We start from the raw sequence: 18667 nt of genomic DNA, 5'->3' as shown, positions 1-18667 counted from the left end.
CTTCTCAGATACCACAAAGACAGTGTTAATGGACTGCTCCACGAAACATAAGTGTAACTCTGTGAGATGAATTCACACATCACCAAGAAGTTTCTAAGAAAGCTTCTTTCTAGTTTTCATCTGTGGATATTTCCTTTTTCACTGTAATGTTCATTGCGCTATGAAGTATCTAATTGCAGATTTCCAGAAAACTGTGCTGGCAATGCAGTTTCTCAGAAAGCTTCTCTTTAGTTATTATGTGAGGATATTTCCGTTATCACCATGGGCCCCAATAGGCTCCCAAATATCACTTTGCAGATTCCACGAAAAGAGTGTTAGCAAACTGCTTCTTGAGGCAGAGGTTGTAACTCTGTGAGATGAACTCACAGATCAGAAAGAAGTTTCTCAGAAAGCTTCTTTCACGTTTTGAACGGTAGAAATTTCCTTTATCAGCGTAGACCTCAATGTGATCCAAAGAAGCCCTTCTCAGATTCCTTAAAGACAGTGTTAAAGGACTGCTCCACGAAACATAAGTGTAAATCTGTGAGATGAATTCACACATCACCAAGAAGTTTCTAAGAAACCTTCTTTCTAGTTTTCATCTTTGGATATTTCCTTTGTCACTGTAATGTTCATTGCGCTATGAAGTATCTAATTGCAGATTTCCAGAAACCAGTGCTAACAAACTGATCACTGAAGAGAAACGTGTAACTCTGTGAGTTACATTCACACATGGTAATGCAGTTTCTCAGAAAGCTTCTCTTTAGTTATTATGTGAGGATATTTCCGTTATCACCATGGGCCCCAATAGGCTCCCAAATATCACTTTGCAGATTCCAAGAAAACAGTGTTAGCAAACTGCTTCTTGAGGCAGAGGTTGTAACACTGTGAGATGAACTCAGAGATCAGAAAGAAGTTTCTCAAAAGGCTTCTTTCACGTTTTGAACGGATTAAATTTCCTTTATCAGGGTAGGCCTCAATGTGATCCAAAGAAGCCCTTCTCAGTTTCCTCAAAGACAGTGTTAATGGACTGCTCCACGAAACATAAGTGTAACTCTGTGAGATGAATTCACACATCACCAAGAAGTATCTAAGAAAGCTTCTTTCTAGTTTTCATCTGTGGATATTGCCTTTGTCCCTGTAATGTTCATTGCGCTATGAAGTATCTAATTGCAGATCTCCAGAAAACTGTGCTAGCAAACTGATCACTAAAGAGAAACGGGTAACTCTGTGAGTTACATTCACACATGGCAATGCAGTTTCTCAAAAAGCTTCTCTTTAGTTATTATGTGAGGATATTTCCTTTATCACCATGGGCACCAATAGGCTTCCAAATATCACTTTGCAGATTCCACGAAAAGATTGTTAGCAAACTGATTCTGGAGGCAGAGGTTGTAACTCTGTGAGATGAACTCACAGATCAGAAAGAAGTTTCTCAGAAAGCTTCTTTCACGTTTTGAACGGATGAAATTTCCTTTATCAGCGCAGGCCTCAATGTGATCCCAAGAAACCCTTCTCAGATTCCTCAAAGACAGTGTTAATGGACTGCTCCACGAAACATATGTGTAACTCTGAGAGATGAATTCACACATCACCAAGAAGTTTCTAAGAAAGCTTCTTTCTAGTTGTCATCTGTGGATATTTCCTTTGTCACTGTAATGTTCATTGCGCTATGAAGTATCTAATTGAAGATTTCCAGAAAACTGTGCTAACAAACTGATCACTGAAGAGAAACGTGTAACACTGTGAGTTGCATTCACACATGGCAATGCAGTTTCTCAGAAAGCTTCTCTTTAGTTATTATGTGAGGATATTTGCTTTATCACCATGGGCCCCAATAGGCTCCCAAATATCACATTGCAGATTCCACTAGAAGAGTGTTAGCAAAGTTCTTCTTGAGGCAGAGGTTGTAACTCTGTGAGATGAACTCACAGATCAGAAAGAAGTTTCTCAGAAAGCTTCTTTCACGTTTTGAATGGATGAAATTTCCTTTATCAGCGTAGGCCTCAATGTGATCCAAAGAAACCCTTCTCAGATTCCTCAAAGACAGTGTTAATGGACTGCTCCACGAAACATAAGTATAGCTCTGTGAGATGAATTCACACATCACCAAGAAGTTTCTAAGAAAGCTTCTTTCTAGTTTTCATCTGTGGATATTTCCTTTGTCACTGTAATGTTCAATGCGCTATGAAATATCTAATTGCAGATCTCCAGAAAACTGTGCTAACAAACTGATCACTGAAGAGAAAGGTGTAACTCTGTGAGTTGCATTCACACATGGCAATGCAGTTTCACAGAAAGCTTCTCTTTAGTTATTATATGAGGACATTTCCTTATTCACCGTTTCCCCAATAGGCTCCCAAATATCACTTTGCAGATTCCACGAAAAGAGTGTTAGCAAACTGCTCCTTGAGGCAGAGATTGTAACTCTGTGAGGTGAACTCACAGATCAGAAAGAAGTTTCTCAGAAAGCTTCTTTCACGTTTTGAACGGATGAAATTTTCTTTATCAACATAGGCCTCAATGTGATCCAAAGAAGCCCTTCTCAGATACCTCAAAGATAGTGTTAATGGACTGATCCACGAAACATAAGTGTAACTCTGTGAGATGAATTCACACATCACCAAGAAGTTTCTAAGAAAGCTTCTTTCTAGTTTTCGTCTGTGGATATTTCCTTTGTCACTGTTATGTTCATTGCGCTATGATGTATCTAATTGCAGATCTCCAGACAACTGTGCTAACAAACTGATCACTGAAGAGAAACGTGTAACTCTGTGAGTTGCATTCACACATAGCAATGCAGTTTCTCAGAAAGCTTCTCTTTAGTTATTATGTGAGGATATTTCCTTTATCACCATGGGCCCCAATAGGCTCCCAACTATCACTTTGCAGATTCCACGAATAGAGTGTTAGCAAACTGCTTCTTGAGGCAGAGGTTGTAACTCTGTGAGATGAACTCACAGATCAGAAAGAAGTTTCTCAGAAAGCTTCTTTCACGTTTTTAACGGATGAAATTTCCTTTATCAGCGTAGGCCTCAATGTGATCCAAGGAAGCCCTTCTCAGTTTCCCCAAAGACAGTGTTAATGGACTGCTCCACGAAACATAAGTGTAACTCTGTGAGATGAATTCACACATCACCAAGAAGTTTCTAAGAAAGCTTCTTTCTAGTTTTCATCTGTGGATATTTCCTTTGTCACTGTAATGTTCATTGCGCTATGAAGTATCTAATTGCAGATTTCCAGAAAACTGTGCTAACAAACTGATCACTGAAGAGGAACGTGTAACTCTGTGAGTTGCATTCACACATGGCAATGCAGTTTCTCAGAAAGCTTATCTTTACTTATTATGTGAGGATATTTCCTTTATCACCAGGGGCCCCTATAGGCTCCCAAATATCACTTTGCAGATTCCACGAAAAGAGTGTTAGCAAACTGCTTCTTGAAGCAGAGGTTGTAACTCTGTGAGATGAACTCACAGATCAGAAAGAAGTTTCTCAGAAAGCTTCTTTCACGTTTTGAATGGAAGAAATTTCATTTATCAGCGTAGGCCTCAATGTGATCCAAGAAGCCCTTCTCAGATTCCTCAAAGACAGTGTTAATGGACTGCTCCACAAAACATAAGTGTAACTCTGTGAGATGAATTCACACATCACCAAGAAGTTTCTAAGAACGCTTCTTTCTAGTTTTCATCTGTGGATATTTCCTTTGTCACTGTAATGTTCATTGCGCTATGAAGTATCTAATTGCAGATTTCCAGAAAACTGTGCTGGCAATGCAGTTTCTCAGAAAGCTTCTGTTTAGTTATTATGTGAGGATATTTCCTTTATCACCATGGGCCCCAATAGGCTCCCAAATATCACTTTGCAGATTCCACGAGAAGAATGTTAGCAAACTTCTTCTTGAGGCAGAGGTTGTAACTCTGTGAGATGAACTCACAGATCAGAAAGAAGTTTCTCAGAAAGCTTCTTTCACGTTTTGAACGGATGAAATTTCCTTTATCAGCGTAGGCCTCAATGTGATCCAAAGAAGCCCTTCTCAGATTCCTCAAAGACAGTGTTCATGGACTGCTCCATGAAACATAAATGTAACTCTGTGAGATGAATTCACACATCACCAAGAAGTTTCTAGGAAAGCTTCTTTCTAGTTTTCATCTGTGGATATTTCCTTTGTCACTGTAAAGTTCATTGCGCTATGAAGTATCTAATTGCAGATCTCCAGAAAACTGTGCTAACAAACTGATCACTGAAGAGAAACGTGTAACTCTGTGAGTTGCATTCACACATGGCAATGCAGTTTCTCAGAAAGCTTCTCTTTAGTTATTATGTGAGGACATTCCTTTATCACCGTGGGCCCCAATAGCCTCCCAAATATCACTTTGCAGATTCCACGAAAAGAGTGTTAGCAAACTGCTTCTTGAGGCAGAGGTTGTAACTCTGTGAGATGAACTCACAGATCAGAAAGAAGTTTCTCAGAAAGCTTCTTTCACGTTTTGAACGGATGAAATTTCCTTCATCACTGTAGGCCTCAATGTGATCCAAAGAAGCCCATCTCAGATTCCTCAAAGACAGTGTTAATGGACTGCTCCACGAAACATAAGTGTAACTCTGTGAGATGAATTCACAAATCACCAAGAAGTTTCTAAGAAAGCTGCTTTCTAATTTTCATCTTTGGATATTTCCTTTGTCACTGTAATGTTCATTGCGCTATGAAGTGTCTAATTGCAGATTTCCAGAAAACTGTGCTGGGAATGCAGTTTCTCAGAAAGCTTCTCTTTAGTTATTATGTGAGGATATTTCCTTTATCACCATGGGCCCCTATAGGCTCCCAAATATCGCTTTGCAGATACCACGAGAGGAGTGTTAGCAAACTTCTTCTTGAGGCAGAGGTTGTAACTCTGTGAGATGAACTCACAGATCAGAAAGAAGTTTCTCAGAAAGCTTCTTTCACGTTTTGAACGGATGAAATTTCCTTTATCAGCGTAGGCCTCAATGTGATCCATAGAAGCCCTTCTCAGATTCCTCAAAGACAGTGTTAATGGACTGCTCCACGAAACATAAGTGTAACTCTGTGAGATGAATTCACACATCACCAAGAAGTTTCTAGGAAAGCTTCTTTCTAGTTTTCTTCTGTGGATATTTCCTTTGTCACTGTAATGTTCATTGCGCTATGAAGTATCTAATTGCAGATCTCCAGAAAACTGTGCGAACAAACTGATCACTGAAGAGAAACGTGTAACTCTATGAGTTGCATTCACACATGGCAATGCAGTTTCTCAGAAAGCTTCTCTTTAGTTATTATGTGAGGATATTCCTTTATCACCGTGGGCCCCCATAGGCTCCCAAATATCACTTTGCAGATTCCACGAAAAGAGTGTTAGCAAACTTCTTCTTGAGGCAGAGGTTGTAACTCTGTGAGATGAACTCACAGATCAGAAAGAAGTTTCTCAGAAAGCTTCTTTCACGTTTTGAACGGATGAAATATCCTTTATCACTGTAGGCCTCAATGTGATCCAAAGAAGCCCTTCTCAGATTCCTCAAAGACAGTGTTAATGGACAGCTCCACGAAACATAAGTGTAACTCTGTGAGATGAATTCACACATCACCAAGAAGTTTCTAAGAAAGCTTCTTTCTAATTTCATCTTTGGATATTTCCTTTGTCACTGTAATGTTCATTGCGCTATGAAGTGTCTAATTGCAGATTTCCAGAAAACTGTGCTGGCAATGCAGTTTCTCAGAAAGCTTCTCTTTAGTTATTATGTGAGGATATTTCCTTTATCACCATGGGCCCCTATAGACTCCCAAATATCACTTTGCAGATTCCACGAGAAGAGTGTTAGCAAACTTCTTCTTGAGGCAGAGGTTGTAACTCTGTGAGATGAACTCACAGATCAGAAAGAAGTTTCTCAGAAAGCTTCTTTCACGTTTTGAACGGAATGAAATTTCCTTTATCAGCCTAAGCCTCAATGTGATCCAAAGAAGCCCTTCTCAGATTCCTCAAAGACAGTGTTAATGGACTGCTCCACGAAACATAAGTGTAACTCTGTGAGATGAATTCACACATCACTAAGAAGTTTCTAAGAAAGCTTCTTTCTAGTTTTCATCTGTGGATATTTCCTTTGTCACTGTAATGTTCATTGCGCTATGAAGTATCTAATTGCAGATCTCCAGAAAACTGTGATAACAAACTGATCACTGAAGAGAAACGTGTAACTCTGTGAGTTGCATTCACACATGGCAATGCAGTTACTCAGAAAGCTTCTCTTTAGTTATTATGTGAGGATATTTCCTTTATCACCATGGGTCCCAATAGGCTCCCAAATATCACTTTGCAGATTCCACTGAAAGAGTGTTAGCAAACTGCTTCTTTAGGCAGAGGTTGTAACTCTGTGGGATGAACTCACAGATCAGAAAGAAGTTTCTCAGAAAGCTTCTTTCACGTTTTGAACGGATGAAATTTCCTTTCTCAGCGTAGGCCTCAATGTGATACAAAGAAGCCCTTCTCAGGTTAATCAAAGACAGTGTTAATGGACTGCTCCACGAAACATAAGTGTAACTCTGTGAGATGAATTCACACATCACCAAGAAGTTTCTAAGAAAGCTTCTTTCTAGTTTTCATCTGTGGATATTTCCTTTGTCACTGTAATGTTCATTGAGCTATGAAGTATCTAATTGCAGATTTCCAGAAAACTGTGCTGGCAATGCAGTTTCTCAGAAAGCTTCTCTTTAGTTATTATGTGAGGATATTTCCTTTATCACGATGGGCCCCAATAGGCTCCCAAATATCACTTTGCAGATTCCACGAAAAAAGTGTTAGCAAACTGCTTCTTGAGGCAGAGGTTGTAACTCTGTGAGATGAGCTCACAGATCAGAAAGAAGTTTCTCAGAAAGCTTCTTTCACGTTTTGAACGGATGAAATTTCCTTCATCAGAGTAGGCCTCAATGTGATCCAAAGAAGCCCTTCTCAGTTTCCCCAAAGACAGTGTTAATGGACTGCTCCACGAGACATAAGTGTAACTCTGTGAGATGAATTCACACATCACCAACAAGTTTCTAAGAAAGCTTCTTTCTAGTTTTCATCTGTGGATATTTCCTTTGTCACTGTAATATTCATTGCGCTATGAAGTATCTAATTGCAGATCTCCAGAAAACTGTGCTATCAAACTGATCCCTGAAGAGAAATGTGTAACTCTGTGAGTTGCATTCACACATGGCAATGCAGTTTCTCAGAAAGCTTCCCTTTAGTTATTATGTGAGGATATTTCCTTTATCACCATGGGCCCCTATAGGCTCCCAAGTATCACTTTGCAGATTCCACGAAAAGAGTGTTAGCAAACTTCTTCTTGAGGCACAGGTTGTAACTCTGTGAGATGAACTCACAGATCAGAAAGAAGTTTCCCAGAAAGCTTCTTTCACGTTTTGAACGGATGAAATTTCCTTTATCAGCGTAGGCCTCAATATGATCCAAAGAAGCCCTTCTCAGATTAATCAAAGACAGTGTTAATGGACTGCTCCACGAAACATAAGTGTAACTCTGTGAGATGAATTCACACATCACCAAGAAGTTTTTAAGAAAGCTTCTTTCTAGTTTTCATCTGTGGATATTTCCTTTGTCACTGTAATGTTCATTGCGCTATGAAGTATCTAACTGCAGACTTCCAGAAAACTGTGCTAACAAACTGATCACTGAAGAGAAACGTGTAACTCTGTGAGTTGCATTCACACATGGCAATGCAGTTTCTAAGAAAGCTTCTTTTTAGTTATTATGTGAGGATATTTCCTTTATCACCATTTGCCTCTATGGGCTCCCAAATATCTCTTTGCAGATTCCACGAGAAGAGTGTAAGCAAACTTCTTCTTGTGGCAGAGGTTGTAACTCTGTGAGATGAACTCACAGATCAGAAAGAAGTTTCTCAGAAAGCTTCTTTCACGTTTTGAACGGATGAAATTTCCTTTATCAGCGTAGGCCTCAATGTGATCCAAGGAAGCCCTTCTCAGTTTCCTCAAAGACAGTGTTAATGGACTGCTCCAGGAAACATAAGTGTAACTCTGTGAGATGAATTCACACATCACCAAGAAGTTTCTAAGAAAGCTTCTTTCCTGTCTTCATCTGTGGATATTTCCTTTGTCACTGTAATGTTCATTGCGCTATGAAGTATCTAACTGCAGATTTCCAGAAAACTGTGCTAACAAACTGATCACTGAAGAGAAACGTGTAACTCTGTGAGTTGCATTCACACATGGCAATGCAGTTTCTCAGAAAGCCTCTCTTTAGTTATTAAGTGAGGATATTTCCTTTATCACCATGGGCCCCAATAGGCTCCCAAATATCACTTTGCAGATTCCACGAAAAGAGTGTTAGCAAACTGCTTCTTGAGGCAGAGGTTGTAACTCTTTGAGATGAACTCACAGACCAGAAAGAAGTTTCTCAGAAAGCTTCTTTCACATTTTGAACGGATGAAATTTCCTTTATCAGCGTAGGCCTCAATGTGATCCAAAGAAGCCCTTCTCAGATTCCTCAAAGACAGTGTTAATGGACTGCTCCACGTAACATAAGTGTAACTCTGTGAGATGAATTCACACATCACCAAGAAGTTTCTAAGAAATCTTCTTTCCAGTTTTCATCTGTGGATATTTCCTTGGTCACTGTAATGTTCATTGCGCTATGAAGTATCTAATTGCAGATCTCCAGAAAACTGTGCTAACAAACTGATCACTGAAGAGAAACGTGTAACTCTGTGAGTTGCATTCACACATGGCAATGCATTTTCTCAGAAAGCTTCTCTTTAGTTATTATGTGAGGATATTTCCTTTATCACCATGGGCCCCTATTGGCTCCCAAATATCACTTTGCAGATTCCACGAGAGGAGTGTTAGCAAACTTCTTCTTGAGGCAGAGGTTATAACTCTGTGAGATGAACTCACAGATCAGAAAGCAGTTTCTCAGAAAGCTTCTTTCACGTTTTGAACGGATGAAATTTCCTTTATCAGCGTAGGCCTCAAAGTGATCCAAAGAAGCCCTTCTCAGTTTCCCCAAAGACAGTGTTAATGGACTGCACCACGAAACATAAGTGTAACTCTGCGAGATGAATTCACACATCACCAAGAAGTTTCTAAGAAAGCTTCTTTCTAGTTTTCATCTGTGGATATTTCCTTTGTCACTGTAAAGTTCATTGCGCTATGAAGTATCTAATTGCAGATCTCCAGAAAACTGTGCTAACAAACTGATCACTGAAGAGAAACGTGTAACTCTGTGAGATGCATTCACACCTGGCAATGCAGTTTCTCAGAAAGCTCTCTTTAGTTATTATGTCAGGATATTTCCTTTATCACCATGGACCCCTATAGGCTCCCAAATATCACTTTGCAGATTCCACGAGAGGAGTGTTAGCAAACTTCTTCTTGAGGCAGAGGTTGTAACTCTGTGAGATGAATTCACAGATCAGAAAGAAGTTTCTCAGAAAGCTTCTTTCACGTTTTGAACGGATGAAATTTCCTTTATCAGCGTAGGCCTCAATGTGGTCCAAGGAAGCCCTTCTCAGTTTCCCCAAAGACAGTGTTAATGGACTGCTCCACGAAACATAAGTGTAACTCTGTGAGATGAATTCACACATCACCAAGAAGTTTCTAAGAAAGCTTCTTTCTAGTTTTCATCTGTGGATATTTCCTTTGTCACTGTAATGTTCATTGCGCTATGAAGTATCTAACTGCAGATTTCCAGAAAACTGTGCTAACAAACTGATCACTGAAGAGAAACGTGTAACTCTGTGAGTTGCATTCACACATGGCAATGCAGTTTCTCAGAAAGCTTCTTTTAGTTATTATGTGAGGATATTTCCTTTATCACCATTTGCCTCTATGGGCTCCCAAATATCTCTTTGCAGATTCCACGAGAAGAGTGTTAGCAAACTTCTTCTTGAGGCAGAGGTTGTAACTCTGTGAGATGAACTCACAGATCAGAAAGAAGTTTCTCAGAAAGCTTCTTTCACGTTTTGAACGGATGAAATTTCCTTTATCAGCGAAGGCCTCACTGTGATTGAAAGAAGCCCTTCTCAGATTCCTGAAAGAGAGTGTTAATGGACTACTCCACGTAACATAAGTGTAACTCTGTGAGATGAATTCACACATCACCAAGAAGTTTCTAAGAAAGCTTCTTTCCAGTTTTCATCTGTGGATATTTCCTTTGTCACTGTAATGTTCATTGCGCTATGAAGTATCTAACTGCAGATTTCCAGAAAACTGTGCTAACAAACTGATCAGTGAAGAGAGACGTGTAACTCTGTGAGTTGCATTCACACATGGCAATGCAGTTTCTCAGAAAGCCTCTCTTTAGTTATTAAGTGAGGATATTTCCTTTATCACCATGGGCCCCAATAGGCTCCCAAATATCACTTTGCAGATTCCACGAAAAGAGTGTTAGCAAACTGCTTCTTGAGGCAGAGGTTGTAACTCTGTGAGATGAACTCACAGATCAGAAAGAAGTTTCTCAGAAAGCTTCTTTCACGTTTTGAACGGATGAAATTTCCTTTATCAGCGTAGGTCTCAATGTGATCCAAAGAAGCCCTTCTCAGATTCCTCAAAGACAGTGTTAATGGACTGCTCCACGTAACATCAGTGTAACTCTGTGAGATGAATTCACACATCACCAAGAAGTTTCTAAGAAAGCTTCTTTCCAGTTTTCAAATGTGGATATTTCCTTTGTCACTGTAATGTTCATTGCGCTATGAAGTATCTAATTGCAGATTTCCAGAAAACTGTGCTAACAAACTGATCACTGAAGAGAAACGTGTAACTCTGTGAGTTGCATTCACACATGTCAATGCAATTTCTCAGAAAGCTTCTCTTTAGTTATTATGTGAGGAAATTTCCTTTACCACCATGTGCCCCTATGGCTCCCAAATATCACTTTGCAGATTCCACGAGAAGAGTGTTAGCAAACTTCTTCTTGAGGCAGAGGTTGTAACTCTGTGAGATGAACTCACAGATCAGGAAGAAGTTTCTCAGAAAGCTTCTTTCACGTTTTGAACGGATGAAATTTCCTTTATCAGCGTAGGATTCAATGAGATCCAAAGAAGCCCTTCTCAGTTTCCTCAAAGACAGTGTTAATGGACTGCTCCACGAAACATAAGTGTAACTCTGTGAGATGAATGCACACATCACCAAGAAGTTTCTAAGAAAGCTTCTTTCCAGTTTTCATCTGTGGATATTTCCTTTGTCACTGTAATGTTCATTGCGCTATGAAGTATCTAACTGCAGATTTCCAGAAAACTGTGCTAACAAACTGATCACTGAAGAGAGACGTGTAACTCTGTGAGTTGCATTCACACATTGCAATGCAGTTTCTCAGAAAGCCTCTCTTGAGTTATTAAGTGAGGATATTTCCTTTATCACCATGGGCCCCAATAGGCTCCCAAATATCTCTTTGCAGATTCCACGAGAAGAGTGTTAGCAAACTTCTTCTTGAGGCAGAGGTTGTAACTCTGTGAGATGAACTCACAGATCAGAAAGAAGTTTCTCAGAAAGCTTCTTTCACGTTTTGAACGGATGAAATTTCCTTTATCAGCGTAGGCCTCACTGTGATTGAAAGAAGCCCTTCTCAGATTCCTGAAAGAGAGTGTTAATGGACTACTCCACGTAACATCAGTGTAACTCTGTGAGATGAATTCACACATCACCAAGAAGTTTCTAAGAAAGCTTCTTTCCAGTTTTCATCTGTGGATATTTCCTTTGTCACTGTAATGTTCATTGCGCTATGAAGTATCTAACTGCAGATATCCAGAAAACTGTGCTAACAAACTGATCACTGAAGAGAGACGTGTAACTCTGTGAGTTGCATTCACACATGGCAATGCAGTCTCTCAGAAAGCCTCTCTTTAGTTATTAAGTGAGGATATTTCCTTTATCACCATGGGCCCCAATAGGCTCCCAAATATCACTTTGCAGATTCCACGAAAAGAGTGTTAGCAAACTGCTTCTTGAGGCAGAGGTTGTAACTCTGTGAGATGAACTCACAGATCAGAAAGAAGTTTCTCAGAAAGCTTCTTTCACGTTTTGAACGGATGAAATTTACTTTATCAGCGTAGGTCTCAATGTGATCCAAAGAAGCCCTTCTCAGATTCCTCAAAGACAGTGTTAATGGACTGCTCCACGTAACATAAGTGTAACTCTGTGAGATGAATTCACACATCACCAAGAAGTTTCTAAGAAAGCTTCTTTCCAGTTTTCAAATGTGGATATTTCCTTTGTCACTGTAATGTTCATTGCGCTATGAAGTATCTAATTGCAGATTTCCAGAAAACTGTGCTAACAAACTGATCACTGAAGAGAAACGTGTAACTCTGTGAGATGCATTCACACATGGCAATGCAGTTTCTCAGAAAGCCTCTCTTTAGTTATTATGTCAGGATATTTCCTTTATCACCATGGACCCCTATAGGCTCCCAAATATCACTTTGCAGATTCCACGAGAGGAGTGTTAGCAAACTTCTTCTTGAGGCAGAGGTTGTAACTCTGTGAGATGAATTCACAGATCAGAAAGAAGTTTCTCAGAAAGCTTCTTTCACGTTTTGAACGGATGAAATTTCCTTTATCAGCGTAGGCCTCAATGTGGTCCAAGGAAGCCCTTCTCAGTTCCCAAAGACAGTGTTAATGGACTGCTCCACGAAACATAAGTGTAACTCTGTGAGATGAATTCACACATCACCAAGAAGTTTCTAAGAAAGCTTCTTTCTAGTTTTCATCTGTGGATATTTCCTTTGTCACTGTAATGTTCATTGCGCTATGAAGTATCTAACTTGCAGATTTCCAGAAAACTGTGCTAACAAACTGATCACTGAAGAGAAACGTGTAACTCTGTGAGTTGCATTCACACATGGCAATGCAGTTTCTCAGAAAGCTTCTTTTTAGTTATTATGTGAGGATATTTCCTTTATCACCATTTGCCTCTATGGGCTCCCAAATATCTCTTTGCAGATTCCACGAGAAGAGTGTTAGCAAACTTCTTCTTGAGGCAGAGGTTGTAACTCTGTGAGATGAACTCACAGATCAGAAAGAAGTTTCTCAGAAAGCTTCTTTCACGTTTTGAACGGATGAAATTTCCTTTATCAGCGTAGGCCTCACTGTGATTGAAAGAAGCCCTTCTCAGATTCCTGAAAGAGAGTGTTAATGGACTGCTCCACGTAAACATAAGTGTAACTCTGTGAGATGAATTCACACATCACCAAGAAGTTTCTAAGAAAGCTTCTTTCCAGTTTTCATCTGTGGATATTTCCTTTGTCACTGTAATGTTCATTGCGCTATGAAGTATCTAACTGCAGATTTCCAGAAAACTGTGCTAACAAACTGATCACTGAAGAGAGACGTGTAACTCTGTGAGTTGCATTCACACATGGCAATGCAGTTTCTCAGAAAGCCTCTCTTTAGTTATTAAGTGAGGATATTTCCTTTATCACCATGGGCCCCAATAGGCTCCCAAATATCACTTTGCAGATTCCACGAAAAGAGTGTTAGCAAACTGCTTCTTGAGGCAGAGGTTGTAACTCTGTGAGATGAACTCACAGATCAGAAAGAAGTTTCTCAGAAAGCTTCTTTCACGTTTTGAACGGATGAAATTTCCTTTATCAGCGTAGGTCTCAATGTGATCCAAAGAAGCCCTTCTCAGATTCCTCAAAGACAGTGTTAATGGACTGCTCCACGTAACATAAGTGTAACTCTGTGAGATGAATTCACACATCACCAAGAAGTTTCTAAGAAAGCTTCTTTCCAGTTTTCAAATGTGGATATTTCCTTTGTCACTGTAATGTTCATTGCGCTATGAAGTATCTAATTGCAGATTTCCAGAAAACTGTGCTAACAAACTGATCACTGAAGAGAAACGTGTAACTCTGTGAGTTGCATTCACACATGTCAATGCAATTTCTCAGAAAGCTTCTCTTTAGTTATTATGTAAGGAAATTTCCTTTACCACCATGTGCCCCTATGGGCTCCCAAATATCACTTTGCAGATTCCACGAGAAGAGTGTTAGCAAACTTCTTCTTGAGGCAGAGGTTGTAACTCTGTGAGATGAACTCACAGATCAGGAAGAAGTTTCTCAGAAAGCTTCTTTCACGTTTTGAACGGATGAAATTTCCTTTATCAGCGTAGGATTCAATGTGATCCAAAGAAGCCCTTCTCAGTTTCCTCAAAGACAGTGTTAATGGACTGCTCCACGAAACATAAGTGTAACTCTGTGAGATGAATGCACACATCACCAAGAAGTTTCTAAGAAAGCTTCTTTCCAGTTTTCATCTGTGGATATTTCCTTTGTCACTGTAATGTTCATTGCGCTATGAAGTATCTAACTGCAGATTTCCAGAAAACTGTGCTAACAAACTGATCACTGAAGAGAGACGTGTAACTCTGTGAGTTGCATTCACACATGGCAATGCAGTTTCTCAGAAAGCCTCTCTTTAGTTATTAAGTGAGGATATTTCCTTTATCACCATGGGCCCCAATAGGCTCCCAAATATCTCTTTGCAGATTCCACGAGAAGAGTGTTAGCAAACTTCTTCTTGAGGCAGAGGTTGTAACTCTGTGAGATGAACTCACAGATCAGAAAGAAGTTTCTCAGAAAGCTTCTTTCACGTTTTGAACGGATGAAATTTCCTTTATCAGCGTAGGCCTCACTGTGATTGAAAGAAGCCCTTCTCAGATTCCTGAAAGAGAGTGTTAATGGACTACTCCACGTAACATAAGTGTAACTCTGTGAGATGAATTCACACATCACCAAGAAGTTTCTAAGAAAGCTTCTTTCCAGTTTTCATCTGTGGATATTTCCTTTGTCACTGTAATGTTCATTGCGCTATGAAGTATCTAACTGCAGATTTCCAGAAAACTGTGCTAACAAACTGATCACTGAAGAGAGACGTGTAACTCTGTGAGTTGCATTCACACATGGCAATGCAGTCTCTCAGAAAGCCTCTCTTTAGTTATTAAGTGAGGATATTTCCTTTATCACCATGGGCCCCAATAGGCTCCCAAATATCACTTTGCAGATTCCACGAAAAGAGTGTTAGCAAACTGCTTCTTGAGGCAGAGGTTGTAACTCTGTGAGATGAACTCACAGATCAGAAAGAAGTTTCTCAGAAAGCTTCTTTCACGTTTTGAACGGATGAAATTTACTTTATCAGCGTAGGTCTCAATGTGATCCAAAGAAGCCCTTCTCAGATTCCTCAAAGACAGTGTTAATGGACTGCTCCACGTAACATAAGTGTAACTCTGTGAGATGAATTCACACATCACCAAGAAGTGTCTAAGAAAGCTTCTTTCCAGTTTTCAAATGTGGATATTTCCTTTGTCACTGTAATGTTCATTGCGCTATGAAGTATCTAACTGCAGATTTCCAGAAAACTGTGCTAACAAACTGATCACTGAAGAGAGACGTGTAACTCTGTGAGTTGCATTCACACATGGCAATGCAGTTTCTCAGAAAGCCTCTCTTTAGTTATTAAGTGAGGATATTTCCTTTATCACCATGGGCCCCAATAGGCTCCCAAATATCACTTTGCAGATTCCACGAAAAGAGTGTTAGCAAACTGCTTCTTGAGGCAGAGGTTGTAACTCTGTGAGATGAACTCACAGATCAGAAAGAAGTTTCTCAGAAAGCTTCTTTCACGTTTTGAACGGATGAAATTTCCTTTATCAGCGTAGGATTCAATGTGATCCAAAGAAGCCCTTCTCAGTTTCCTCAAAGACAGTGTTAATGGACTGCTCCACGAAACATAAGTGTAACTCTGTGAGATGAATGCACACATCACCAAGAAGTTTCTAAGAAAGCTTCTTTCCTAGTTTTCATCTGTGGATATTTCCTTTGTCACTGTAATGTTCATTGCGCTATGAAGTATCTAACTGCAGATTTCCAGAAAACTGTGCTAACAAACTGATCACTGAAGAGAGACGTGTAACTCTGTGAGTTGCATTCACACATGGCAATGCAGTTTCTCAGAAAGCCTCTCTTTAGTTATTAAGTGAGGATATTTCCTTTATCACCATGGGCCCCAATAGGCTCCCAAATATCACTTTGCAGATTCCACGAAAAGAGTGTTAGCAAACTGCTTCTTGAGGCAGAGGTTGTAACTCTGTGAGATGAACTCACAGATCAGAAAGAAGTTTCTCAGAAAGCTTCTTTCACGTTTTGAACGGATGAAATTTCCTTTATCAGCGTAGGCCTCAATGTGGTCCAAGGAAGCCCTTCTCAGTTTCCCCAAAGACAGTGTTAATGGACTGCTCCACGAAACATAAGTGTAACTCTGTGAGATGAATTCACACATCACCAAGAAGTTTCTAAGAAAGCTTCTTTCTAGTTTTCATCTGTGGATATTTCCTTTGTCACTGTAATGTTCATTGCGCTATGAAGTATCTAACTGCAGATTTCCAGAAAACTGTGCTAACAAACTGATCACTGAAGAGAAACGTGTAACTCTGTGAGTTGCATTCACACATGGCAATGCAGTTTCTCAGAAAGCTTCTTTTTAGTTATTATGTGAGGATATTTCCTTTATCACCATTTGCCTCTATGGGCTCCCAAATATCTCTTTGCAGATTCCACGAGAAGAGTGTTAGCAAACTTCTTCTTGAGGCAGAGGTTGTAACTCTGTGAGATGAACTCACAGATCAGAAAGAAGTTTCTCAGAAAGCTTCTTTCACCTTTTGAACGGATGAAATTTCCTTTATCAGCGTAGGCCTCACTGTGATTGAAAGAAGCCCTTCTCAGATTCCTGAAAGAGAGTGTTAATGGACTACTCCACGTAACATAAGTGTAACTCTGTGAGATGAATTCACACATCACCAAGAAGTTTCTAAGAAAGCTTCTTTCCAGTTTTCATCTGTGGATATTTCCTTTGTCACTGTAATGTTCATTGCGCTATGAAGTATCTAACTGCAGATTTCCAGAAAACTGTGCTAACAAACTGATCACTGAAGAGAGACGTGTAACTCTGTGAGTTGCATTCACACATGGCAATGCAGTTTCTCAGAAAGCCTCTCTTTAGTTATTAAGTGAGGATATTTCCTTTATCACCATGGGCCCCAATAGGCTCCCAAATATCACTTTGCAGATTCCACGAAAAGAGTGTTAGCAAACTGCTTCTTGAGGCAGAGGTTGTAACTCTGTGAGATGAACTCACAGATCAGAAAGAAGTTTCTCAGAAAGTTTCTTTCACGTTTTGAACGGATGAAATTTCCTTTATCAGCGTAGGTCTCAATGTGATCCAAAGAAGCCCTTCTCAGATTCCTCAAAGACAGTGTTAATGGACTGCTCCACGTAACATAAGTGTAACTCTGTGAGATGAATTCACACATCACCAAGAAGTGTCTAAGAAAGCTTCTTTCCAGTTTTCAAATGTGGATATTTCCTTTGTCACTGTAATGTTCATTGCGCTATGAAGTATCTAATTGCAGATTTCCAGAAAACTGTGCTAACAAACTGATCACTGAAGAGAAACGTGTAACTCTGTGAGTTGCATTCACACATGTCAATGCAATTTCTCAGAAAGCTTCTCTTTAGTTATTATGTGAGGAAATTTCCTTTACTACCATGTGCCCCTATGGGCTCCCAAATATCACTTTGCAGATTCCACGAGAAGAGTGTTAGCAAACTTCTTCTTGAGGCAGAGGTTGTAACTCTGTGAGATGAACTCACAGATCAGGAAGAAGTTTCTCAGAAAGCTTCTTTCACGTTTTGAACGGATGAAATTTCCTTTATCAGCGTAGGATTCAATGTGATCCAAAGAAGCCCTTCTCAGTTTCCTCAAAGACAGTGTTAATGGACTGCTCCACGAAACATAAGTGTAACTCTGTGAGATGAATGCACACATCACCAAGAAGTTTCTAAGAAAGCTTCTTTCCAGTTTTCATCTGTGGATATTTCCTTTGTCACTGTAATGTTCATTGCGCTATGAAGTATCTTACTGCAGATTTCCAGAAAAGTGTGCTAACAAACTGATCACTGAAGAGAGACGTGTAACTCTGTGAGTTGCATTCACACATGGCAATGCAGTTTCTCAGAAAGCCTCTCTTTAGTTATTAAGTGAGGATATTTCCTTTATCACCATGGGCCCCAATAGGCTCCCAAATATCACTTTGCAGATTCCACGAAAAGAGTGTTAGCAAACTGCTTCTTGAGGCAGAGGTTGTAACTCTGTGAGATGAACTCACAGATCAGAAAGAAGTTTCTCAGAAAGCTTCTTTCACGTTTTGAACGGATGAAATTTCCTTTATCAGCGTAGGCCTCAATGTGATCCAAAGAAGCCCTTCTCAGATTCCTCAAAGACAGTGTTAATGGACTGCTCCTCGTAACATAAGTGTAACTCTGTGTGATGAATTCACACATCACCAAGAAATTTCTAAGAAAGCTTCTTTCCAATTTTCATCTGTGGATATTCCTTTGTCACTGTAATGTTCATTGCGCTATGAAGTATCTAATTGCAGATTTACAGAAAACTGTGCTAACAAACTGATCACTGAAGAGAAACGTGTAACTCTGTGAGTTGCATTCACACATGGCAATGCAGTTTCTCAGAAAGCTTCTCTTTAGTTATTATGTGAGGATATTTCCTTTATCACCATATGCCCATATGGGCTCCCAAATATCACTTTGCAGATTCCATGAGAGGAGTGTTGGCAAACTTCTTCTTGAGGCAGAGGTTGTAACTC

This window comes from Rhinopithecus roxellana, chromosome 10, assembly GCF_007565055.1.
Source record: "Rhinopithecus roxellana isolate Shanxi Qingling chromosome 10, ASM756505v1, whole genome shotgun sequence".
Taxonomy (NCBI): Eukaryota; Metazoa; Chordata; class Mammalia; order Primates; family Cercopithecidae; genus Rhinopithecus; species Rhinopithecus roxellana.
Note: the sequence above shows the minus strand (reverse complement) of the source record.